Here is a 19,373-nt window from a genome sequence, read left to right as displayed (position 1 = left end):
ATTATAACCAATTAAATATATTCATAATGCTAATATAGACGTTTTAAATGTCTTCCAAAAATATTTCAATTTTAATATAAGCGATTACAAATTCGTGAAATGAAATACGATGCAAAGCAATTGATATTTCAAATATACCTGAAGTTATTCGAAAAACTGAATTTATTTCAAATTCGCTCAATACAAAGAATTGTTATTGTCATCGCCGCCTCGTTAGCGCAGTAGGCAGCGCGTCAGTCTCATAATCTGAAGGTCGTGAGTTCGATCCTCACATGAGGCAGTTATTATGATTCACAATTCAAACAGTGATGTTTGAAATATAATTTTTACAATTATAACCAATTAAATATATTCATAATGCTAATATAGACGTTTTAAATGTCTTCCAAAAATATTTCAATTTTAATATAAGCGATTACAAATTCGTGAAATGAAACACGATGCAAAACAATTGATATTTCAAATATACGTGAAGTTATTCCAAAAACTGAATATATTTTAAATTCGCTCAATACAAAGAATTGTTATTGTCATCGCCGCCTTGTTTGCGCAGTAGGCAGCGCGTCAGTCTCATAATCTGAAGGTCGTGAGTTCGATCCTCACACGAGGCAGTAATTATGATTCACAATTTAAACAGTGATGTTTGAAATATGATTTTGTAAATTATAACCTATTAAATATATTCATAATGCTAATATAGACGTTTGAAATGTCTTCCAAAAATATTTCAATTTTAATAAAAGCGATTACAAATTCGTGAAATGATAGACGATGCAATACAATTGATATTTCAAATATACGTGAAGTTATTCGAAAAACTGAATTTATTTCAAATTCGCTCAATACAAAGAATTGTTATTGCCATCGAAGCCTCGTTAGCGCAGTAGGCAGCGCGTCAGTCTCATAATCTGAAGGTCGTGAGTTCGATCCTCACACGAGGTAGTAATTATGATTCACAATTCAAACAGTGATGTTTGAAATATAATTTTTACAATTATAACCAATTAAATATATTCATAATGCTAATATAGACGTTTGAAATGTCTTCCAAAAATATTTCAATTTTAATAAAAGCGATTACAAATTCGTGAAATGATAGACGATGCAATACAATTGATATTTCAAATATACGTGAAGTTATTCGAAAAACTGAATTTATTTCAAATTCGCTCAATACAAAGAATTGTTATTGCCATCGAAGCCTCGTTAGCGCAGTAGGCAGCGCGTCAGTCTCATAATCTGAAGGTCGTGAGTTCGATCCTCACACGAGGTAGTAATTATGATTCACAATTCAAACAGTGATGTTTGAAATATAATTTTTACAATTATAACCAATTAAATATATTCATAATGCTAATATAGACGTTTGAAATGTCTTCCAAAAATATTTCAATTTTAATATAAGCGATTACAAATTCGTGAAATGAAACACGATGCAAAACAATTGATATTTCAAATATACGTGAAGTTATTCCAAAAACTGAATATATTTTAAATTCGCTCAATACAAAGAATTGTTATTGTCATCGCCGCCTTGTTTGCGCAGTAGGCAGCGCGTCAGTCTCATAATCTGAAGGTCGTGAGTTCGATCCTCACACGAGGCAGTAATTATGATTCACAATTTAAACAGTGATGTTTGAAATATGATTTTGTAAATTATAACCAATTAAATATATTCATAATGCTAATATAGACGTTTGAAATGTCTTCCAAAAATATTTCAATTTTAATATAAGCGATTACAAATTCGTGAAATGAAACACGATGCAAAACAATTGATATTTCAAATATACCTGAAGTTATTCGAAAAACTGAATTTATTTCAAATTCGCTCAATACAAAGAATTGTTATTGTCATCGCCGCCTCGTTAGCGCAGTAGGCAGCCCGTCAGTCTCATAATCTGAAGGTCGTGAGTTCGATCCTCACACGAGGCAGTAATTATGATTCACAATTTAAAGAGTGATGTTTGAAATATGATTTTGTAAATTATAACCTATTAAATATATTCATAATGCTAATATAGACGTTTGAAATGTCTTCCAAAAATATTTCAATTTTAATAAAAGCGATTACAAATTCGTGAAATGATAGACGATGCAATACAATTGATATTTCAAATATACGTGAAGTTATTCCAAAAACTGAATTTATTTTCAATTCTCCCAATACCAAGAATTGTTATTGTTATCGCCGCCTCGTTAGCGCAGTAGGCAGCGCGTCAGTCTCATAATCTGAAGGTCGTGAGTTCGATCCTCACACGAGGCAGTAATTACGATTCACAATTCAAACACTAATGTTTGAAATATAATTTTTACAATTATAACCAATTAAATATGTTGATTATGATAATATAGACGTTTGAAATGTCTTCCAAAAATATTTCAATTTTAATAAAAGCGATTACAAATTCGTGAAATGATAGACGATGCAATACAATTGATATTTCAAATATACGTGAAGTTATTCCAAAAACAGAATATATTTTAAATTCGCTCAATACAAAGAATTGTTATTGTCATCGCCGCCTTGTTAGCGCAGTAGGCAGCGCGTTAGTCTCATAATCTGAAGGTCGTGAGTTCGATCCTCACACGAGGCAGTAATTATGATTCACAATTCAAACAGTGATGTTTGAAATATAATTTTTACAATTATAACCAATTAAATATATTCATAATGCTAATATAGACGTTTGAAATGTCTTCCAAAAATATTTCAATTTTAATATAAGCGATTACAAATTCGTGAAATGAAACACGATGCAAAACAATTGATATTTCAAATATACCTGAAGTTATTCGAAAAACTGAATTTATTTCAAATTCGCTCAATACAAAGAATTGTTATTGTCATCGCCGCCTCGTTAGCGCAGTAGGCAGCGCGTCAGTCTCATAATCTGAAGGTCGTGAGTTCGATCCTCACACGAGGCAGTAATTATGATTCACAATTCAAATACTAATGTTCGAAATATAATTTTTACAATTATAACCAATTAAATATATTGATTATGCTAATATAGACGTTTGAAATGTCTTCCAAAAATATTTCAATTTTAATATAAGCGATTACAAATTCTTGAAATGAAACACGATGCAAAACAATTGATATTTCAAATATACCTGAAGTTATTCGAAAAACTGAATTTACTTCAAATTCGCTCAATACAAAGAATTGTTATTGTCATCGCCGCCTCGTTAGCGCAGTAGGCAGCGCGTCAGTCTCATAATCTGAAGGTCGTGAGTTCGATCCTCACACGAGGCATTAATTATGATTCACAATTCAAACACTAATGTTTGAAATATAATTTTTACAATTATAACCAATTAAATATGTTGATTATGCTAATATAGACGTTTGAAATGTCTTCCAAAAATATTTCAATTTTCATAAAAGCGATTACCAATTCGTGAAATGATAGACGATGCAATACAATTGATATTTCAAATATACGTGAAGTTATTCCAAAAACTGAATATATTTTAAATTCGCTCAATACAAAGAATTGTTATTGTCATCGCCGCCTTGTTTGCGCAGTAGGCAGCGCGTCAGTCTCATAATCTGAAGGTCGTGAGTTCGATCCTCACACGAGGCAGTAATTATGATTCACAATTTAAACAGTGATGTTTGAAATATGATTTTGTAAATTATAACCAATTAAATATATTCATAATGCTAATATAGACGTTTGAAATGTCTTCCAAAAATATTTCAATTTTAATAAAAGCGATTACAAATTCGTGAAATGATAGACGATGCAATACAATTGATATTTCAAATATACGTGAAGTTATTCGAAAAACTGAATTTATTTCAAATTCGCTCAATACAAAGAATTGTTATTGCCATCGAAGCCTCGTTAGCGCAGTAGGCAGCGCGTCAGTCTCATAATCTGAAGGTCGTGAGTTCGATCCTCACACGAGGTAGTAATTATGATTCACAATTCAAACAGTGATGTTTGAAATATAATTTTTACAATTATAACCAATTAAATATATTCATAATGCTAATATAGACGTTTGAAATGTCTTCCAAAAATATTTCAATTTTAATATAAGCGATTACAAATTCGTGAAATGAAACACGATGCAAAACAATTGATATTTCAAATATACCTGAAGTTATTCGAAAAACTGAATTTATTTCAAATTCGCTCAATACAAAGAGTTCTTATTGTCATCGCCGCCTCGTTAGCGCAGTAGGCAGCCCGTCAGTCTCATAATCTGAAGGTCGTGAGTTCGATCCTCACACGAGGCAGTAATTATGATTCACAATTCAAACACTAATGTTTGAAATACAGTTTTTACAATTATAACCAATTAAATATGTTGATTATGCTAATATAGACGTTTGAAATGTCTTCCAAAAATATTTCAATTTTAATAAAAGCGATTACACATTCGTGAAATGATAGACGATGCAATACAATTGATATTTCAAATATACGTGAAGTTATTCCAAAAACTGAATATATTTTAAATTCGCCCAATACAAAGAATTATGTATTGTCGTCGACGCCTCGTTATCGCAGTAGGCAGCGCGTCAGTCTCATAATCTGAAGGTCGTGAGTTCGATCCCCACACGAGGCAGTAATTATGATTCACAATTCATACAGTGCTGTTTGAAATATAATTTTTACAATTATAACCAATTAAATATATTCATAATGCTAATATAGACGTTTTAAATGTCTTCCAAAAATATTTCAATTTTAATATAAGCGATTACAAATTCGTGAAATGAAATACGATGCAAAGCAATTGATATTTCAAATATACCTGAAGTTATTCGAAAAACTGAATTTATTTCAAATTCGCTCAATACAAAGAATTGTTATGGTCATCGCCGCCTTGTTTGCGCAGTAGGCAGCGCGTCAGTCTCATAATCTGAAGGTCGTGAGTTCGATCCTCACACGAGGCAGTAATTATGATTCACAATTTAAACAGTGATGTTTGAAATATGATTTTGTAAATTATAACCTATTAAATATATTCATAATGCTAATATAGACGTTTGAAATGTCTTCCAAAAATATTTCAATTTTAATAAAAGCGATTACAAATTCGTGAAATGATAGACGATGCAATACAATTGATATTTCAAATATACGTGAAGTTATTCGAAAAACTGAATTTATTTCAAATTCGCTCAATACAAAGAATTGTTATTGCCATCGAAGCCTCGTTAGCGCAGTAGGCAGCGCGTCAGTCTCATAATCTGAAGGTCGTGAGTTCGATCCTCACACGAGGCAGTAATTATGATTCACAATTCAAATACTAATGTTCGAAATATAATTTTTACAATTATAACCAATTAAATATATTGATTATGCTAATATAGACGTTTGAAATGTCTTCCAAAAATATTTCAATTTTAATATAAGCGATTACAAATTCTTGAAATGAAACACGATGCAAAACAATTGATATTTCAAATATACCTGAAGTTATTCGAAAAACTGAATTTACTTCAAATTCGCTCAATACAAAGAATTGTTATTGTCATCGCCGCCTCGTTAACGCAGTAGGCAGCGCGTCAGTCTCATAATCTGAAGGTCGTGAGTTCGATCCTCACACGAGGCATTAATTATGATTCACAATTCAAACACTAATGTTTGAAATATAATTTTTACAATTATAACCAATTAAATATGTTGATTATGCTAATATAGACGTTTGAAATGTCTTCCAAAAATATTTCAATTTTCATAAAAGCGATTACCAATTCGTGAAATGATAGACGATGCAATACAATTGATATTTCAAATATACGTGAAGTTATTCCAAAAACTGAATATATTTTAAATTCGCTCAATACAAAGAATTGTTATTGTCATCGCCGCCTTGTTTGCGCAGTAGGCAGCGCGTCAGTCTCATAATCTGAAGGTCGTGAGTTCGATCCTCACACGAGGCAGTAATTATGATTCACAATTTAAACAGTGATGTTTGAAATATGATTTTGTAAATTATAACCAATTAAATATATTCATAATGCTAATATAGACGTTTGAAATGTCTTCCAAAAATATTTCAATTTTAATAAAAGCGATTACAAATTCGTGAAATGATAGACGATGCAATACAATTGATATTTCAAATATACGTGAAGTTATTCGAAAAACTGAATTTATTTCAAATTCGCTCAATACAAAGAATTGTTATTGCCATCGAAGCCTCGTTAGCGCAGTAGGCAGCGCGTCAGTCTCATAATCTGAAGGTCGTGAGTTCGATCCTCACACGAGGTAGTAATTATGATTCACAATTCAAACAGTGATGTTTGAAATATAATTTTTACAATTATAACCAATTAAATATATTCATAATGCTAATATAAACGTTTGAAATGTCTTCCAAAAATATTTCAATTTTAATATAAGCGATTACAAATTCGTGAAATGAAACACGATGCAAAACAATTGATATTTCAAATATACCTGAAGTTATTCGAAAAACTGAATTTATTTCAAATTCGCTCAATACAAAGAGTTCTTATTGTCATCGCCGCCTCGTTAGCGCAGTAGGCAGCCCGTCAGTCTCATAATCTGAAGGTCGTGAGTTCGATCCTCACACGAGGCAGTAATTATGATTCACAATTCAAACACTAATGTTTGAAATACAATTTTTACAATTATAACCAATTAAATATGTTGATTATGCTAATATAGACGTTTGAAATGTCTTCCAAAAATATTTCAATTTTAATAAAAGCGATTACAAATTCGTGAAATGATAGACGATGCAATACAATTGATATTTCAAATATACGTGAAGTTATTCCAAAAACTGAATATATTTTAAATTCGCCCAATACAAAGAATTATGTATTGTCGTCGACGCCTCGTTATCGCAGTAGGCAGCGCGTCAGTCTCATAATCTGAAGGTCGTGAGTTCGATCCCCACACGAGGCAGTAATTATGATTCACAATTCATACAGTGCTGTTTGAAATATAATTTTTACAATTATAACCAATTAAATATATTCATAATGCTAATATAGACGTTTTAAATGTCTTCCAAAAATATTTCAATTTTAATATAAGCGATTACAAATTCGTGAAATGAAATACGATGCAAAGCAATTGATATTTCAAATATACCTGAAGTTATTCGAAAAACTGAATTTATTTCAAATTCGCTCAATACAAAGAATTGTTATGGTCATCGCCGCCTTGTTTGCGCAGTAGGCAGCGCGTCAGTCTCATAATCTGAAGGTCGTGAGTTCGATCCTCACACGAGGCAGTAATTATGATTCACAATTTAAACAGTGATGTTTGAAATATGATTTTGTAAATTATAACCAATTAAATATATTCATAATGCTAATATAGACGTTTGAAATGTCTTCCAAAAATATTTCAATTTTAATAAAAGCGATTACAAATTCGTGAAATGATAGACGATGCAATACAATTGATATTTCAAATATACGTGAAGTTATTCGAAAAACTGAATTTATTTCAAATTCGCTCAATACAAAGAATTGTTATTGTCATCGCCGCCTTGTTAGCGCAGTAGGCAGCGCGTTAGTCTCATAATCTGAAGGTCGTGAGTTCGATCCTCACACGAGGCAGTAATTATGATTCACAATTCAAACAGTGATGTTTGAAATATAAATTTTACAATTATAACCAATTAAATATATTCATAATGCTAATATAGACGTTTGAAATGTCTTCCAAAAATATTTCAATTTTAATAAAAGCGATTACAAATTCGTGAAATGAAATACGATGCAAAACAATTGATATTTCAAATATACCTGAAGTTATTCGAAAAACTGAATTTATTTCAAATTCGCTCAATACAAAGAATTGTTATTGCCATCGCCGCCTCGTTAGCGCAGTAGGCAGCGCGTCAGTCTCATAATCTGAAGGTCGTGAGTTCGATCCTCACACGAGGTAGTAATTATGATTCACAATTAAAACAGTGATGTTTGAAATATAATTTTTACAATTATAACCAATTAAATATATTCATAATGCTTATATAGACGTTTGAAATGTCTTCCAAAAATATTTCAATTTTAATATAAGCGATTACAAATTCGTGAAATGAAACACGATGCAAAACAATTGATATTTCAAATATACCTGAAGTTATTCGAAAAACTGAATTTATTTCAAATTCGCTCAATACAAAGAATTGTTATTGTCATCGCCGCCTCGTTAGCGCAGTAGGCAGCGCGTCAGTCTCATAATCTGAAGGTCGTGAGTTCGATCCTCACATGAGGCAGTAATTATGATTCACAATTCAAATACTAATGTTTGAAATATAATTTTTACAATTATAACCAATTAAATATATTGATTATGCTAATATAGACGTTTGAAATGTCTTCCAAAAATATTTCAATTTTAATAAAAGCGATTACAAATTCGTGAAATGATAGACGATGCAATACAATTGATATTTCAAATATACATGAAGTTATTCGAAAAACTGAATTTATTTCAAATTCGCTCAATACAAAGAATTGTTATTGTCATCGCCGCCTTGTTTGCGCAGTAGGCAGCGCGTCAGTCTCATAATCTGAAGGTCGTGAGTTCGATCCTCACACGAGGCAGTAATTATGATTCACAATTTAAACAGTGATGTTTGAAATATGATTTTGTAAATTATAACCTATTAAATATATTCATAATGCTAATATAGACGTTTGAAATGTCTTCCAAAAATATTTCAATTTTAATAAAAGCGATTACAAATTCGTGAAATGATAGACGATGCAATGCAATTGATATTTCAAATATACGTGAAGTTATTCGAAAAACTGAATTTATTTCAAATTCGCTCAATACAAAGAATTGTTATTGTCATCGCCGCCTTGTTAGCGCAGTAGGCAGCGCGTTAGTCTCATAATCTGAAGGTCGTGAGTTCGATCCTCACACGAGGCAGTAATTATGATTCACAATTCAAACACTAATGTTTGAAATATAATTTTTACAATTATAACCAATTAAATATGTTGATTATGCTAATATAGACGTTTGAAATGTCTTCCAAAAATATTTCAATTTTAATAAAAGCGATTACAAATTCGTGAAATGATAGACGATGCAATACAATTGATATTTCAAATATACGTGAAGTTATTCCAAAAACTGAATATATTTTAAATTCGCTCAATACAAAGAATTGTTATTGTCATCGCCGCCTTGTTTGCGCAGTAGGCAGCGCGTCAGTCTCATAATCTGAAGGTCGTGAGTTCGATCCTCACACGAGGCAGTAATTATGATTCACAATTTAAACAGTGATGTTTGAAATATGATTTTGTAAATTATAACCAATTAAATATATTCATAATGCTAATATAGACGTTTGAAATGTCTTCCAAAAATATTTCAATTTTAATAAAAGCGATTACAAATTCGTGAAATGATAGACGATGCAATACAATTGATATTTCAAATATACGTGAAGTTATTCGAAAAACTGAATTTATTTCAAATTCGCTCAATACAAAGAATTGTTATTGTCATCGCCGCCTTGTTAGCGCAGTAGGCAGCGCGTTAGTCTCATAATCTGAAGGTCGTGAGTTCGATCCTCACACGAGGCAGTAATTATGATTCACAATTCAAACAGTGATGTTTGAAATATAAATTTTACAATTATAACCAATTAAATATATTCATAATGCTAATATAGACGTTTGAAATGTCTTCCAAAAATATTTCAATTTTAATAAAAGCGATTACAAATTCGTGAAATGAAATACGATGCAAAACAATTGATATTTCAAATATACCTGAAGTTATTCGAAAAACTGAATTTATTTCAAATTCGCTCAATACAAAGAATTGTTATTGCCATCGCCGCCTCGTTAGCGCAGTAGGCAGCGCGTCAGTCTCATAATCTGAAGGTCGTGAGTTCGATCCTCACACGAGGTAGTAATTATGATTCACAATTCAAACAGTGATGTTTGAAATATAATTTTTACAATTATAACCAATTAAATATATTCATAATGCTAATATAGACGTTTGAAATGTCTTCCAAAAATATTTCAATTTTAATATAAGCGATTACAAATTCGTGAAATGAAACACGATGCAAAACAATTGATATTTCAAATATACCTGAAGTTATTCGAAAAACTGAATTTATTTCAAATTCGCTCAATACAAAGAATTGTTATTGTCATCGCCGCCTCGTTAGCGCAGTAGGCAGCGCGTCAGTCTCATAATCTGAAGGTCGTGAGTTCGATCCTCACATGAGGCAGTAATTATGATTCACAATTCAAATACTAGTGTTTGAAATATAATTTTTACAATTATAACCAATTAAATATATTGATTATGCTAATATAGACGTTTGAAATGTCTTCCAAAAATATTTCAATTTTAATAAAAGCGATTACAAATTCGTGAAATGATAGACGATGCAATACAATTGATATTTCAAATATACGTGAAGTTATTCGAAAAACTGAATTTATTTCAAATTCGCTCAATACAAAGAATTGTTATTGTCATCGCAGCCTCGTTAGCGCAGTAGGCAGCGCGTCAGTCTCATAATCTGAAGGTCGTGAGTTCGATCCTCACACGAGGCAGTAATTATGATTCGCAATTCAAACAGTGATGTTTGAAATATAATTTTTTACAATTATAACCAATTAAATATATTCATAATGCTAATATAGACGTTTTAAATGTCTTCCAAAAATATTTCAATTTTAATATAAGCGATTACAAATTCGTGAAATGAAACACGATGCAAAACAATTGATATTTCAAATATACCTGAAGTTATTCGAAAAACTGAATTTATTTCAAATTCGCTCAATACAAAGAATTGTTATTGTCATCGCCGCCTTGTTTGCGCAGTAGGCAGCGCGTCAGTCTCATAATCTGAAGGTCGTGAGTTCGATCCTCACACGAGGCAGTAATTATGATTCACAATTTAAACAGTGATGTTTGAAATATGATTTTGTAAATTATAACCAATTAAATATATTCATAATGCTAATATAGACGTTTTAAATGTCTTCCAAAAATATTTCAATTTTAATAAAAGCGATTACAAATTCGTGAAATGAAATACAATGCAAAATAATTGATATTTCAAATATACCTGAAGTTATTCGAAAAACTGAATTTATTTCAAATTCGCTCAATACAAAGAATTGTTATTGTCATCGCCGCCTCGTTAGCGCAGTAGGCAGCGCGTCAGTCTCATAATCTGAAGGTCGTGAGTTCGATCCTCACATGAGGCAGTAATTATGATTCACAATTCAAACAGTGATGTTTGAAATATAATTTTTACAATTATAACCAATTAAATATATTGATTATGCTAATATAGACGTTTGAAATGTCTTCCAAAAATATTTCAATTTTAATATAAGCGATTACAAATTCGTGAAATGAAACACGATGCAAAACAATTGATATTTCAAATATACCTGAAGTTATTCGAAAAACTGAATTTATTTCAAATTCGCTCAATACAAAGAATTGTTATTGTCATCGCCGCCTCGTTAGCGTAGTAGGCAGCGCGTCAGTCTCATAATCTGAAGGTCGTGAGTTCGATCCTCACATGAGGCAGTAATTATGATTCACAATTCAAACAGTGATGTTTGAAATATAATTTTTACAATTATAACCAATTAAATATATTGATTATGCTAATATAGACGTTTGAAATGTCTTCCAAAAATATTTCAATTTTAATAAAAGCGATTACAAATTCGTGAAATGATAGACGATGCAATACAATTGATATTTCAAATATACGTGAAGTTATTCGAAAAACTGAATTTATTTCAAATTCGCTCAATACAAAGAATTGTTATTGTCATCGCAGCCTCGTTAGCGCAGTAGGCAGCGCGTCAGTCTCATAATCTGAAGGTCGTGAGTTCGATCCTCACACGAGGCAGTAATTATGATTCGCAATTCAAACAGTGATGTTTGAAATATAATTTTTTACAATTATAACCAATTAAATATATTCATAATGCTAATATAGACGTTTTAAATGTCTTCCAAAAATATTTCAATTTTAATATAAGCGATTACAAATTCGTGAAATGAAACACGATGCAAAACAATTGATATTTCAAATATACCTGAAGTTATTCGAAAAACTGAATTTATTTCAAATTCGCTCAATACAAAGAATTGTTATTGTCATCGCCGCCTTGTTTGCGCAGTAGGCAGCGCGTCAGTCTCGTAATCTGAAGGTCGTGAGTTCGATCCTCACACGAGGCAGTAATTATGATTCACAATTTAAACAGTGATGTTTGAAATATGATTTTGTAAATTATAACCAATTAAATATATTCATAATGCTAATATAGACGTTTTAAATGTCTTCCAAAAATATTTCAATTTTAATAAAAGCGATTACAAATTCGTGAAATGAAATACGATGCAAAATAATTGATATTTCAAATATACCTGAAGTTATTCGAAAAACTGAATTTATTTCAAATTCGCTCAATACAAAGAATTGTTATTGTCATCGCCGCCTCGTTAGCGCAGTAGGCAGCGCGTCAGTCTCATAATCTGAAGGTCGTGAGTTCGATCCTCACATGAGGCAGTAATTATGATTCACAATTCAAACAGTGATGTTTGAAATATAGTTTTTACAATTATAACCAATTAAATATATTGATTATGCTAATATAGACGTTTGAAATGTCTTCCAAAAATATTTCAATTTTAATAAAAGCGATTACAAATTCGTGAAATGATAGACGATGCAATACAATTGATATTTCAAATATACGTGAAGTTATTCCAAAAACTGAATATATTTTAAATTCGCCCAATACAAAGAATTATGTATTGTCGTCGCCGCCTCGTTAGCGCAGTAGGCAGCGCGTCAGTCTCATAATCTGAAGGTCGTGAGTTCGATCCTCACATGAGGCAGTAATTATGATTCACAATTCAAATACTAATGTTTGAAATATAATTTTTACAATTATAACCAATTAAATATATTCATAATGCTAATATAGACGTTTGAAATGTCTTCCAAAAATATTTCAATTTTAATATAAGCGATTACAAATTCGTGAAATGAAACACGATGCAAAACAATTGATATTTCAAATATACCTGAAGTTATTCGAAAAACTGAATTTATTTCAAATTCGCTCAATACAAAGAATTGTTATTGTCATCGCCGCCTCGTTAGCGCAGTAGGCAGCGCGTCAGTCTCATAATCTGAAGGTCGTGAGTTCGATCCTCACATGAGGCAGTAATTATGATTCACAATTCAAATACTAATGTTTGAAATATAATTTTTACAATTATAACCAATTAAATATATTGATTATGCTAATATAGACGTTTGAAATGTCTTCCAAAAATATTTCAATTTTAATAAAAGCGATTACAAATTCGTGAAATGATAGACGATGCAATACAATTGATATTTCAAATATACGTGAAGTTATTCGAAAAACTGAATTTATTTCAAATTCGCTCAATACAAAGAATTGTTATTGTCATCGCCGCCTTGTTAGCGCAGTAGGCAGCGCGTTAGTCTCATAATCTGAAGGTCGTGAGTTCGATCCTCACACGAGGCAGTAATTATGATTCACAATTCAAACACTAATGTTTGAAATATAATTTTTTGCAATTATAACCAATTAAATATGTTGATTATGCTAATATAGACGTTTGAAATGTCTTCCAAAAATATTTCAATTTTAATAAAAGCGATTACAAATTCGTGAAATGATAGACGATGCAATACAATTGATATTTCAAATATACGTGAAGTTATTCCAAAAACTGAATATATTTTAAATTCGCTCAATACAAAGAATTGTTATTGTCATCGCCGCCTTGTTTGCGCAGTAGGCAGCGCGTCAGTCTCATAATCTGAAGGTCGTGAGTTCGATCCTCACACGAGGCAGTAATTATGATTCACAATTTAAACAGTGATGTTTGAAATATGATTTTGTAAATTATAACCAATTAAATATATTCATAATGCTAATATAGACGTTTGAAATGTCTTCCAAAAATATTTCAATTTTAATAAAAGCAATTACAAATTCGTGAAATGAAATACGATGCAAAACAATTGATATTTCAAATATACCTGAAGTTATTCGAAAAACTGAATTTATTTCAAATTCGCTCAATACAAAGAATTGTTATTGTCATCGCCGCCTCGTTAGCGCAGTAGGCAGCGCGTCAGTCTCATAATCTGAAGGTCGTGAGTTCGATCCTCACACGAGGCAGTAATTATGATTCACAATTCAAACAGTGCTGTTTGAAATATAATTTTTACAATTATAACCAATTAAATATATTCATAATGCTAATATAGACGTTTGAAATGTCTTCCAAAAATATTTCAATTTTAATATAAGCGATTACAAATTCGTGAAATGAAACACGATGCAAAACAATTGATATTTCAAATATACCTGAAGTTATTCGAAAAACTGAATTTATTTCAAATTCGCTCAATACAAAGAATTGTTATTGTCATCGCCGCCTCGTTAGCGCAGTAGGCAGCGCGTCAGTCTCATAATCTGAAGGTCGTGAGTTCGATCCTCACATGAGGCAGTAATTATGATTCACAATTCAAATACTAATGTTTGAAATATAATTTTTACAATTATAACCAATTAAATATATTGATTATGCTAATATAGACGTTTGAAATGTCTTCCAAAAATATTTCAATTTTAATAAAAGCGATTACAAATTCGTGAAATGATAGACGATGCAATACAATTGATATTTCAAATATACGTGAAGTTATTCCAAAAACTGAATATATTTTAAATTCGCCCAATACAAAGAATTATGTATTGTCGTCGCCGCCTCGTTAGCGCAGTAGGCAGCGCGTCAGTCTCATAATCTGAAGGTCGTGAGTTCGATCCTCACACGAGGCAGTAATTATGATTCACAATTCAAACAGTGCTGTTTGAAATATAATTTTTACAATTATAACCAATTAAATATGTTGATTATGCTAATATAGACGTTTGAAATGTCTTCCAAAAATATTTCAATTTTAATAAAAGCGATTACAAATTCGTGAAATGATAGACGATGCAATACAATTGATATTTCAAATATACGTGAAGATATTCCAAAAACTGAATATATTTTAAATTCGCCCAATACAAAGAATTATGTTTTGTCGTCGCCGCCTCGTTAGCGCAGTAGGCAGCGCGTCAGTCTCATAATCTGAAGGTCGTGAGTTCGATCCTCACACGAGGCAGTAATTATGATTCACAATTCAAACAGTGCTGTTTGAAATATAATTTTTACAATTATAACCAATTAAATATATTCATAATGCTAATATAGACGTTTGAAATGTCTTCCAAAAATATTTCAATTTTAATAAAAGCGATTACTAATTCGTGAAATGAAATACGATGCAAAACAATTGATATTTCAAATATACCTGAAGTTATTCGAAAAACTGAATTTATTTCAAATTCGCTCAATACAAAGAATTGTTATTGTCATCGCCGCCTTGTTAGCGCAGTAGGCAGCGCGTCAGTCTCATAATCTGAAGGTCGTGAGTTCGATCCTCACACGAGGCAGTAATTATGATTCGCAATTCAAACAGTGATGTTTGAAATATAATTTTTTACAATTATAACCAATTAAATATATTCATAATGCTAATATAGACGTTTTAAATGTCTTCTAAAAATATTTCAATTTTAATAAAAGCGATTACTAATTCGTGAAATGAAATACGATGCAAAACAATTGATATTTCAAATATACCTGAAGTTATTCGAAAAACTGAATTTATTTCAAATTCGCTCAATACAAAGAATTGTTATTGTCATCGCCGCCTTGTTAGCGCAGTAGGCAGCGCGTCAGTCTCATAATCTGAAGGTCGTGAGTTCGATCCTCACACGAGGCAGTAATTATGATTCGCAATTCAAACAGTGATGTTTGAAATATAATTTTTTACAATTATAACCAATTAAATATATTCATAATGCTAATATAGACGTTTGAAATGTCTTCCAAAAATATTTCAATTTTAATATAAGCGATTACAAATTCGTGAAATGAAACACGATGCAAAACAATTGATATTTCAAATATACCTGAAGTTATTCCAAAAACTGAATATATTTTAAATTCGCCCAATACAAAGAATTATGTATTGTCGTCGCCGCCTCGTTAGCGCAGTAGGCAGCGCGTCAGTCTCATAATCTGAAGGTTGCGAGTTCGATCCTCACACGAGGCAGTAATTATGATTCACAATTCAAACAGTGCTGTTTGAAATATAATTTTTACAATTATAACCAATTAAATATATTCATAATGCTAATATAGACGTTTTAAATGTCTTCCAAAAATATTTCAATTTTAATAAAAGCGATTACTAATTCGTGAAATGAAATACGATGCAAAACAATTGATATTTCAAATATACCTGAAGTTATTCGAAAAACTGAATTTATTTCAAATTCGCTCAATACAAAGAATTGTTATTGTCATCGCCGCCTCGTTAGCGCAGTAGGCAGCGCGTCAGTCTCATAATCTGAAGGTCGTGAGTTCGATCCTCACACGAGGCAGTAATTATGATTCACAATTCAAACACTAATGTTTGAAATATAATTTTTACAATTATAACCAATTAAATATATTCATAATGCTAATATAGACGTTTTAAATGTCTTCCAAAAATATTTCAATTTTAATAAAAGCGATTACTAATTCGTGAAATGAAATACGATGCAAAACAATTGATATTTCAAATATACCTGAAGTTATTCGAAAAACTGAATTTATTTCAAATTCGCTCAATACAAAGAATTGTTATTGTCATCGCCGCCTCGTTAGCGCAGTAGGCAGCGCGTCAGTCTCATAATCTGAAGGTCGTGAGTTCGATCCTCACACGAGGCAGTAATTATGATTCACAATTCAAATACTAATGTTTGAAATATAATTTTTACAATTATAACCAATTAAATATATTCATAATGCTAATATAGACGTTTTAAATGTCTTCCAAAAATATTTCAATTTTAATAAAAGCGATTACTAATTCGTGAAATGAAATACGATGCAAAACAATTGATATTTCAAATATACCTGAAGTTATTCGAAAAACTGAATTTATTTCAAATTCGCTCAATACAAAGAATTGTTATTGTCATCGCCGCCTTGTTAGCGCAGTAGGCAGCGCGTCAGTCTCATAATCTGAAGGTCGTGAGTTCGATCCTCACACGAGGCAGTAATTATGATTCGCAATTCAAACAGTGATGTTTGAAATATAATTTTTTACAATTATAACCAATTAAATATATTCATAATGCTAATATAGACGTTTTAAATGTCTTCCAAAAATATTTCAATTTTAATAAAAGCGATTACAAATTCGTGAAATGAAATACGATGCAAAACAATTGATATTTCAAATATACCTGAAGTTATTCGAAAAACTGAATTTATTTCAAATTCGCTCAATACAAAGAATTGTTATTGTCATCGCCGCCTCGTTAGCGCAGTAGACAGCGCGTCAGTCTCATAATCTGAAGTTTGTGAGTTCGATCCTCACACGAGGCAGTAATTATGATTCACAATTCAAACACTAATGTTTGAAATATAATTTTTACAATTATAACCAATTAAATATATTGATTATGCTAATATAGACGTTTGAAATGTCTTCAAAAAATATTTCAATTTTAATAAAAGCGATTACAAATTCGTGAAATGATAGACGATGCAATACAATTGATATTTCAAATATACGTGAAGTTATTCGAAAAACTGAATTTATTTCAAATTCGCTCAATACAAAGAATTGTTATTGTCATCGCCGCCTCGTTAGCGCAGTAGGCAGCGCGCCAGTCTCATAATCTGAAGGTCGTGAGTTCGATCCTCACACGAGGCAGTAATTATGATTCGCAATTCAAACAGTGATGTTTGAAATATAATTTTTTACAATTATAACCAATTAAATATATTCATAATGCTAATATAGACGTTTGAAATGTCTTCCAAAAATATTTCAATTTTAATATAAGCGATTACAAATTCGTGAAATGAAACACGATGCAAAACAATTGATATTTCAAATATACCTGAAGTTATTCGAAAAACTGAATTTATTTCAAATTCGCTCAATACAAAGAATTGTCATTGTCTTCCCCGCCTCGTTAGCGCAGTAGGCAGCGCGTCAGTCTCATAATCTGAAGGTCGTGAGTTCGATCCTCACACGAGGCAGTAATTATGATTCGCAATTCAAACAGTGATGTTTGAAATATAATTTTTTACAATTATAACCAATTAAATATATTCATAATGCTAATATAGACGTTTTAAATGTCTTCCAAAAATATTTCAATTTTAATAAAAGCGATTACTAATTCGTGAAATGAAATACGATGCAAAACAATTGATATTTCAAATATACCTGAAGTTATTCGAAAAACTGAATTTATTTCAAATTCGCTCAATACAAAGAATTGTTATTGTCATTGCCGCCTCGTTAGCGCAGTAGGCAGCGCGTCAGTCTCATAATCTGAAGGTCGTGTGTTCGATCCTCACACGAGGCAGTAATTATGATTCACAATTCAAATACTAATGTTTGAAATATAATTTTTACAATTATAACCAATTAAATATATTCATAATGCTAATATAGACGTTTTAAATGTCTTCCAAAAATATTTCAATTTTAATAAAAGCGATTACTAATTCGTGAAATGAAATACGATGCAAAACAATTGATATTTCAAATATACCTGAAGTTATTCGAAAAACTGAATTTATTTCAAATTCGCTCAATACAAAGAATTGTTATTGTCATCGCCGCCTCGTTAGCGCAGTAGGCAGCGCGTCAGTCTCATAATCTGAAGGTCGTGAGTTCGATCCTCACACGAGGCAGTAATTATGATTCACAATTCAAACACTAATGTTTGAAATATAATTTTTACAATTATAACCAATTAAATATATCATAATGCTAATATAGACGTTTTAAATGTCTTCCAAAAATATTTCAATTTTAATAAAAGCGATTACTAATTCGTGAAATGAAATACGATGCAAAACAATTGATATTTCAAATATACCTGAAGTTATTCGAAAAACTGAATTTATTTCAAATTCGCTCAATACAAAGAATTGTTATTGTCATCGCCGCCTTGTTAGCGCAGTAGGCAGCGCGTCAGCCTCATAATCTGAAGGTCGTGAGTTCGATCCTCACACGAGGCAGTAATTATGATTCGCAATTCAAACAGTGATGTTTGAAATATAATTTTTTACAATTATAACCAATTAAATATATTCATAATGCTAATATAGACGTTTGAAATGTCTTCCAAAAATATTTCAATTTTAATATAAGCGATTACAAATTCGTGAAATGAAACACGATGCAAAACAATTGATATTTCAAATATACCTGAAGTTATTCGAAAAACTGAA

The 19,373-nt window shown here is 30.9% G+C and overlaps 58 non-coding genes across 58 annotated transcripts; all 58 read left to right on the top strand.

The window, feature by feature from the left end:
* Positions 1–207: 207 nt before the first annotated feature.
* On the top strand, positions 208–280 carry TRNAM-CAU (transfer RNA methionine (anticodon CAU)). The gene has a single exon. It is a non-coding gene; the product is annotated as a tRNA-Met (tRNA).
* A 258-nt stretch (positions 281–538) lies between these two features.
* TRNAM-CAU (transfer RNA methionine (anticodon CAU)) lies at positions 539–611 on the top strand. Its single transcript has one exon. It is a non-coding gene; the product is annotated as a tRNA-Met (tRNA).
* Positions 612–869: 258 nt separating this feature from the next.
* On the top strand, positions 870–942 carry TRNAM-CAU (transfer RNA methionine (anticodon CAU)). Its single transcript has one exon. It is a non-coding gene; the product is annotated as a tRNA-Met (tRNA).
* A 258-nt stretch (positions 943–1,200) lies between these two features.
* On the top strand, positions 1,201–1,273 carry TRNAM-CAU (transfer RNA methionine (anticodon CAU)). Its single transcript has one exon. It is a non-coding gene; the product is annotated as a tRNA-Met (tRNA).
* Positions 1,274–1,531: 258 nt separating this feature from the next.
* Positions 1,532–1,604, top strand: TRNAM-CAU (transfer RNA methionine (anticodon CAU)). Its single transcript has one exon. It is a non-coding gene; the product is annotated as a tRNA-Met (tRNA).
* Positions 1,605–1,862: 258 nt separating this feature from the next.
* On the top strand, positions 1,863–1,935 carry TRNAM-CAU (transfer RNA methionine (anticodon CAU)). The gene has a single exon. It is a non-coding gene; the product is annotated as a tRNA-Met (tRNA).
* A 258-nt stretch (positions 1,936–2,193) lies between these two features.
* Positions 2,194–2,266, top strand: TRNAM-CAU (transfer RNA methionine (anticodon CAU)). Its single transcript has one exon. It is a non-coding gene; the product is annotated as a tRNA-Met (tRNA).
* A 258-nt stretch (positions 2,267–2,524) lies between these two features.
* Positions 2,525–2,597, top strand: TRNAM-CAU (transfer RNA methionine (anticodon CAU)). The gene has a single exon. It is a non-coding gene; the product is annotated as a tRNA-Met (tRNA).
* Positions 2,598–2,855: 258 nt separating this feature from the next.
* On the top strand, positions 2,856–2,928 carry TRNAM-CAU (transfer RNA methionine (anticodon CAU)). The gene has a single exon. It is a non-coding gene; the product is annotated as a tRNA-Met (tRNA).
* A 258-nt stretch (positions 2,929–3,186) lies between these two features.
* TRNAM-CAU (transfer RNA methionine (anticodon CAU)) lies at positions 3,187–3,259 on the top strand. The gene has a single exon. It is a non-coding gene; the product is annotated as a tRNA-Met (tRNA).
* Positions 3,260–3,517: 258 nt separating this feature from the next.
* Positions 3,518–3,590, top strand: TRNAM-CAU (transfer RNA methionine (anticodon CAU)). Its single transcript has one exon. It is a non-coding gene; the product is annotated as a tRNA-Met (tRNA).
* Positions 3,591–3,848: 258 nt separating this feature from the next.
* On the top strand, positions 3,849–3,921 carry TRNAM-CAU (transfer RNA methionine (anticodon CAU)). Its single transcript has one exon. It is a non-coding gene; the product is annotated as a tRNA-Met (tRNA).
* Positions 3,922–4,179: 258 nt separating this feature from the next.
* Positions 4,180–4,252, top strand: TRNAM-CAU (transfer RNA methionine (anticodon CAU)). The gene has a single exon. It is a non-coding gene; the product is annotated as a tRNA-Met (tRNA).
* Positions 4,253–4,511: 259 nt separating this feature from the next.
* On the top strand, positions 4,512–4,584 carry TRNAM-CAU (transfer RNA methionine (anticodon CAU)). Its single transcript has one exon. It is a non-coding gene; the product is annotated as a tRNA-Met (tRNA).
* Positions 4,585–4,842: 258 nt separating this feature from the next.
* TRNAM-CAU (transfer RNA methionine (anticodon CAU)) lies at positions 4,843–4,915 on the top strand. Its single transcript has one exon. It is a non-coding gene; the product is annotated as a tRNA-Met (tRNA).
* Positions 4,916–5,173: 258 nt separating this feature from the next.
* TRNAM-CAU (transfer RNA methionine (anticodon CAU)) lies at positions 5,174–5,246 on the top strand. The gene has a single exon. It is a non-coding gene; the product is annotated as a tRNA-Met (tRNA).
* Positions 5,247–5,504: 258 nt separating this feature from the next.
* TRNAM-CAU (transfer RNA methionine (anticodon CAU)) lies at positions 5,505–5,577 on the top strand. The gene has a single exon. It is a non-coding gene; the product is annotated as a tRNA-Met (tRNA).
* Positions 5,578–5,835: 258 nt separating this feature from the next.
* Positions 5,836–5,908, top strand: TRNAM-CAU (transfer RNA methionine (anticodon CAU)). Its single transcript has one exon. It is a non-coding gene; the product is annotated as a tRNA-Met (tRNA).
* A 258-nt stretch (positions 5,909–6,166) lies between these two features.
* On the top strand, positions 6,167–6,239 carry TRNAM-CAU (transfer RNA methionine (anticodon CAU)). The gene has a single exon. It is a non-coding gene; the product is annotated as a tRNA-Met (tRNA).
* A 258-nt stretch (positions 6,240–6,497) lies between these two features.
* On the top strand, positions 6,498–6,570 carry TRNAM-CAU (transfer RNA methionine (anticodon CAU)). The gene has a single exon. It is a non-coding gene; the product is annotated as a tRNA-Met (tRNA).
* A 259-nt stretch (positions 6,571–6,829) lies between these two features.
* Positions 6,830–6,902, top strand: TRNAM-CAU (transfer RNA methionine (anticodon CAU)). Its single transcript has one exon. It is a non-coding gene; the product is annotated as a tRNA-Met (tRNA).
* Positions 6,903–7,160: 258 nt separating this feature from the next.
* Positions 7,161–7,233, top strand: TRNAM-CAU (transfer RNA methionine (anticodon CAU)). The gene has a single exon. It is a non-coding gene; the product is annotated as a tRNA-Met (tRNA).
* A 258-nt stretch (positions 7,234–7,491) lies between these two features.
* TRNAM-CAU (transfer RNA methionine (anticodon CAU)) lies at positions 7,492–7,564 on the top strand. The gene has a single exon. It is a non-coding gene; the product is annotated as a tRNA-Met (tRNA).
* A 258-nt stretch (positions 7,565–7,822) lies between these two features.
* Positions 7,823–7,895, top strand: TRNAM-CAU (transfer RNA methionine (anticodon CAU)). The gene has a single exon. It is a non-coding gene; the product is annotated as a tRNA-Met (tRNA).
* A 258-nt stretch (positions 7,896–8,153) lies between these two features.
* Positions 8,154–8,226, top strand: TRNAM-CAU (transfer RNA methionine (anticodon CAU)). The gene has a single exon. It is a non-coding gene; the product is annotated as a tRNA-Met (tRNA).
* A 258-nt stretch (positions 8,227–8,484) lies between these two features.
* Positions 8,485–8,557, top strand: TRNAM-CAU (transfer RNA methionine (anticodon CAU)). The gene has a single exon. It is a non-coding gene; the product is annotated as a tRNA-Met (tRNA).
* Positions 8,558–8,815: 258 nt separating this feature from the next.
* On the top strand, positions 8,816–8,888 carry TRNAM-CAU (transfer RNA methionine (anticodon CAU)). Its single transcript has one exon. It is a non-coding gene; the product is annotated as a tRNA-Met (tRNA).
* Positions 8,889–9,146: 258 nt separating this feature from the next.
* Positions 9,147–9,219, top strand: TRNAM-CAU (transfer RNA methionine (anticodon CAU)). Its single transcript has one exon. It is a non-coding gene; the product is annotated as a tRNA-Met (tRNA).
* Positions 9,220–9,477: 258 nt separating this feature from the next.
* Positions 9,478–9,550, top strand: TRNAM-CAU (transfer RNA methionine (anticodon CAU)). The gene has a single exon. It is a non-coding gene; the product is annotated as a tRNA-Met (tRNA).
* A 258-nt stretch (positions 9,551–9,808) lies between these two features.
* TRNAM-CAU (transfer RNA methionine (anticodon CAU)) lies at positions 9,809–9,881 on the top strand. Its single transcript has one exon. It is a non-coding gene; the product is annotated as a tRNA-Met (tRNA).
* Positions 9,882–10,139: 258 nt separating this feature from the next.
* TRNAM-CAU (transfer RNA methionine (anticodon CAU)) lies at positions 10,140–10,212 on the top strand. The gene has a single exon. It is a non-coding gene; the product is annotated as a tRNA-Met (tRNA).
* Positions 10,213–10,470: 258 nt separating this feature from the next.
* Positions 10,471–10,543, top strand: TRNAM-CAU (transfer RNA methionine (anticodon CAU)). Its single transcript has one exon. It is a non-coding gene; the product is annotated as a tRNA-Met (tRNA).
* A 259-nt stretch (positions 10,544–10,802) lies between these two features.
* Positions 10,803–10,875, top strand: TRNAM-CAU (transfer RNA methionine (anticodon CAU)). The gene has a single exon. It is a non-coding gene; the product is annotated as a tRNA-Met (tRNA).
* Positions 10,876–11,133: 258 nt separating this feature from the next.
* Positions 11,134–11,206, top strand: TRNAM-CAU (transfer RNA methionine (anticodon CAU)). The gene has a single exon. It is a non-coding gene; the product is annotated as a tRNA-Met (tRNA).
* Positions 11,207–11,464: 258 nt separating this feature from the next.
* On the top strand, positions 11,465–11,537 carry TRNAM-CAU (transfer RNA methionine (anticodon CAU)). Its single transcript has one exon. It is a non-coding gene; the product is annotated as a tRNA-Met (tRNA).
* Positions 11,538–11,795: 258 nt separating this feature from the next.
* TRNAM-CAU (transfer RNA methionine (anticodon CAU)) lies at positions 11,796–11,868 on the top strand. Its single transcript has one exon. It is a non-coding gene; the product is annotated as a tRNA-Met (tRNA).
* A 259-nt stretch (positions 11,869–12,127) lies between these two features.
* Positions 12,128–12,200, top strand: TRNAT-CGU (transfer RNA threonine (anticodon CGU)). Its single transcript has one exon. It is a non-coding gene; the product is annotated as a tRNA-Thr (tRNA).
* A 258-nt stretch (positions 12,201–12,458) lies between these two features.
* TRNAM-CAU (transfer RNA methionine (anticodon CAU)) lies at positions 12,459–12,531 on the top strand. The gene has a single exon. It is a non-coding gene; the product is annotated as a tRNA-Met (tRNA).
* A 259-nt stretch (positions 12,532–12,790) lies between these two features.
* On the top strand, positions 12,791–12,863 carry TRNAM-CAU (transfer RNA methionine (anticodon CAU)). Its single transcript has one exon. It is a non-coding gene; the product is annotated as a tRNA-Met (tRNA).
* A 258-nt stretch (positions 12,864–13,121) lies between these two features.
* Positions 13,122–13,194, top strand: TRNAM-CAU (transfer RNA methionine (anticodon CAU)). Its single transcript has one exon. It is a non-coding gene; the product is annotated as a tRNA-Met (tRNA).
* Positions 13,195–13,452: 258 nt separating this feature from the next.
* TRNAM-CAU (transfer RNA methionine (anticodon CAU)) lies at positions 13,453–13,525 on the top strand. Its single transcript has one exon. It is a non-coding gene; the product is annotated as a tRNA-Met (tRNA).
* A 259-nt stretch (positions 13,526–13,784) lies between these two features.
* TRNAM-CAU (transfer RNA methionine (anticodon CAU)) lies at positions 13,785–13,857 on the top strand. Its single transcript has one exon. It is a non-coding gene; the product is annotated as a tRNA-Met (tRNA).
* A 258-nt stretch (positions 13,858–14,115) lies between these two features.
* Positions 14,116–14,188, top strand: TRNAM-CAU (transfer RNA methionine (anticodon CAU)). The gene has a single exon. It is a non-coding gene; the product is annotated as a tRNA-Met (tRNA).
* A 258-nt stretch (positions 14,189–14,446) lies between these two features.
* Positions 14,447–14,519, top strand: TRNAM-CAU (transfer RNA methionine (anticodon CAU)). Its single transcript has one exon. It is a non-coding gene; the product is annotated as a tRNA-Met (tRNA).
* Positions 14,520–14,778: 259 nt separating this feature from the next.
* TRNAM-CAU (transfer RNA methionine (anticodon CAU)) lies at positions 14,779–14,851 on the top strand. The gene has a single exon. It is a non-coding gene; the product is annotated as a tRNA-Met (tRNA).
* A 259-nt stretch (positions 14,852–15,110) lies between these two features.
* TRNAM-CAU (transfer RNA methionine (anticodon CAU)) lies at positions 15,111–15,183 on the top strand. Its single transcript has one exon. It is a non-coding gene; the product is annotated as a tRNA-Met (tRNA).
* A 258-nt stretch (positions 15,184–15,441) lies between these two features.
* Positions 15,442–15,514, top strand: TRNAM-CAU (transfer RNA methionine (anticodon CAU)). Its single transcript has one exon. It is a non-coding gene; the product is annotated as a tRNA-Met (tRNA).
* Positions 15,515–15,773: 259 nt separating this feature from the next.
* On the top strand, positions 15,774–15,846 carry TRNAM-CAU (transfer RNA methionine (anticodon CAU)). The gene has a single exon. It is a non-coding gene; the product is annotated as a tRNA-Met (tRNA).
* Positions 15,847–16,106: 260 nt separating this feature from the next.
* TRNAM-CAU (transfer RNA methionine (anticodon CAU)) lies at positions 16,107–16,179 on the top strand. Its single transcript has one exon. It is a non-coding gene; the product is annotated as a tRNA-Met (tRNA).
* A 258-nt stretch (positions 16,180–16,437) lies between these two features.
* On the top strand, positions 16,438–16,510 carry TRNAM-CAU (transfer RNA methionine (anticodon CAU)). Its single transcript has one exon. It is a non-coding gene; the product is annotated as a tRNA-Met (tRNA).
* Positions 16,511–16,768: 258 nt separating this feature from the next.
* TRNAM-CAU (transfer RNA methionine (anticodon CAU)) lies at positions 16,769–16,841 on the top strand. Its single transcript has one exon. It is a non-coding gene; the product is annotated as a tRNA-Met (tRNA).
* Positions 16,842–17,099: 258 nt separating this feature from the next.
* On the top strand, positions 17,100–17,172 carry TRNAM-CAU (transfer RNA methionine (anticodon CAU)). Its single transcript has one exon. It is a non-coding gene; the product is annotated as a tRNA-Met (tRNA).
* Positions 17,173–17,431: 259 nt separating this feature from the next.
* TRNAM-CAU (transfer RNA methionine (anticodon CAU)) lies at positions 17,432–17,504 on the top strand. Its single transcript has one exon. It is a non-coding gene; the product is annotated as a tRNA-Met (tRNA).
* A 258-nt stretch (positions 17,505–17,762) lies between these two features.
* On the top strand, positions 17,763–17,835 carry TRNAM-CAU (transfer RNA methionine (anticodon CAU)). The gene has a single exon. It is a non-coding gene; the product is annotated as a tRNA-Met (tRNA).
* Positions 17,836–18,094: 259 nt separating this feature from the next.
* On the top strand, positions 18,095–18,167 carry TRNAM-CAU (transfer RNA methionine (anticodon CAU)). Its single transcript has one exon. It is a non-coding gene; the product is annotated as a tRNA-Met (tRNA).
* A 259-nt stretch (positions 18,168–18,426) lies between these two features.
* Positions 18,427–18,499, top strand: TRNAM-CAU (transfer RNA methionine (anticodon CAU)). The gene has a single exon. It is a non-coding gene; the product is annotated as a tRNA-Met (tRNA).
* A 258-nt stretch (positions 18,500–18,757) lies between these two features.
* TRNAM-CAU (transfer RNA methionine (anticodon CAU)) lies at positions 18,758–18,830 on the top strand. Its single transcript has one exon. It is a non-coding gene; the product is annotated as a tRNA-Met (tRNA).
* Positions 18,831–19,087: 257 nt separating this feature from the next.
* On the top strand, positions 19,088–19,160 carry TRNAM-CAU (transfer RNA methionine (anticodon CAU)). Its single transcript has one exon. It is a non-coding gene; the product is annotated as a tRNA-Met (tRNA).
* The last annotated feature ends 213 nt before the right edge of the window (positions 19,161–19,373 follow it).

The sequence above is a fragment of the Saccoglossus kowalevskii genome, chromosome 11 (assembly GCF_978046115.1).
Source record: "Saccoglossus kowalevskii chromosome 11, keSacKowa6.1, whole genome shotgun sequence".
Taxonomy (NCBI): domain Eukaryota; kingdom Metazoa; phylum Hemichordata; class Enteropneusta; family Harrimaniidae; genus Saccoglossus; species Saccoglossus kowalevskii.
Note: the sequence above shows the minus strand (reverse complement) of the source record. Positions and strands in the feature narration are given on the sequence as shown.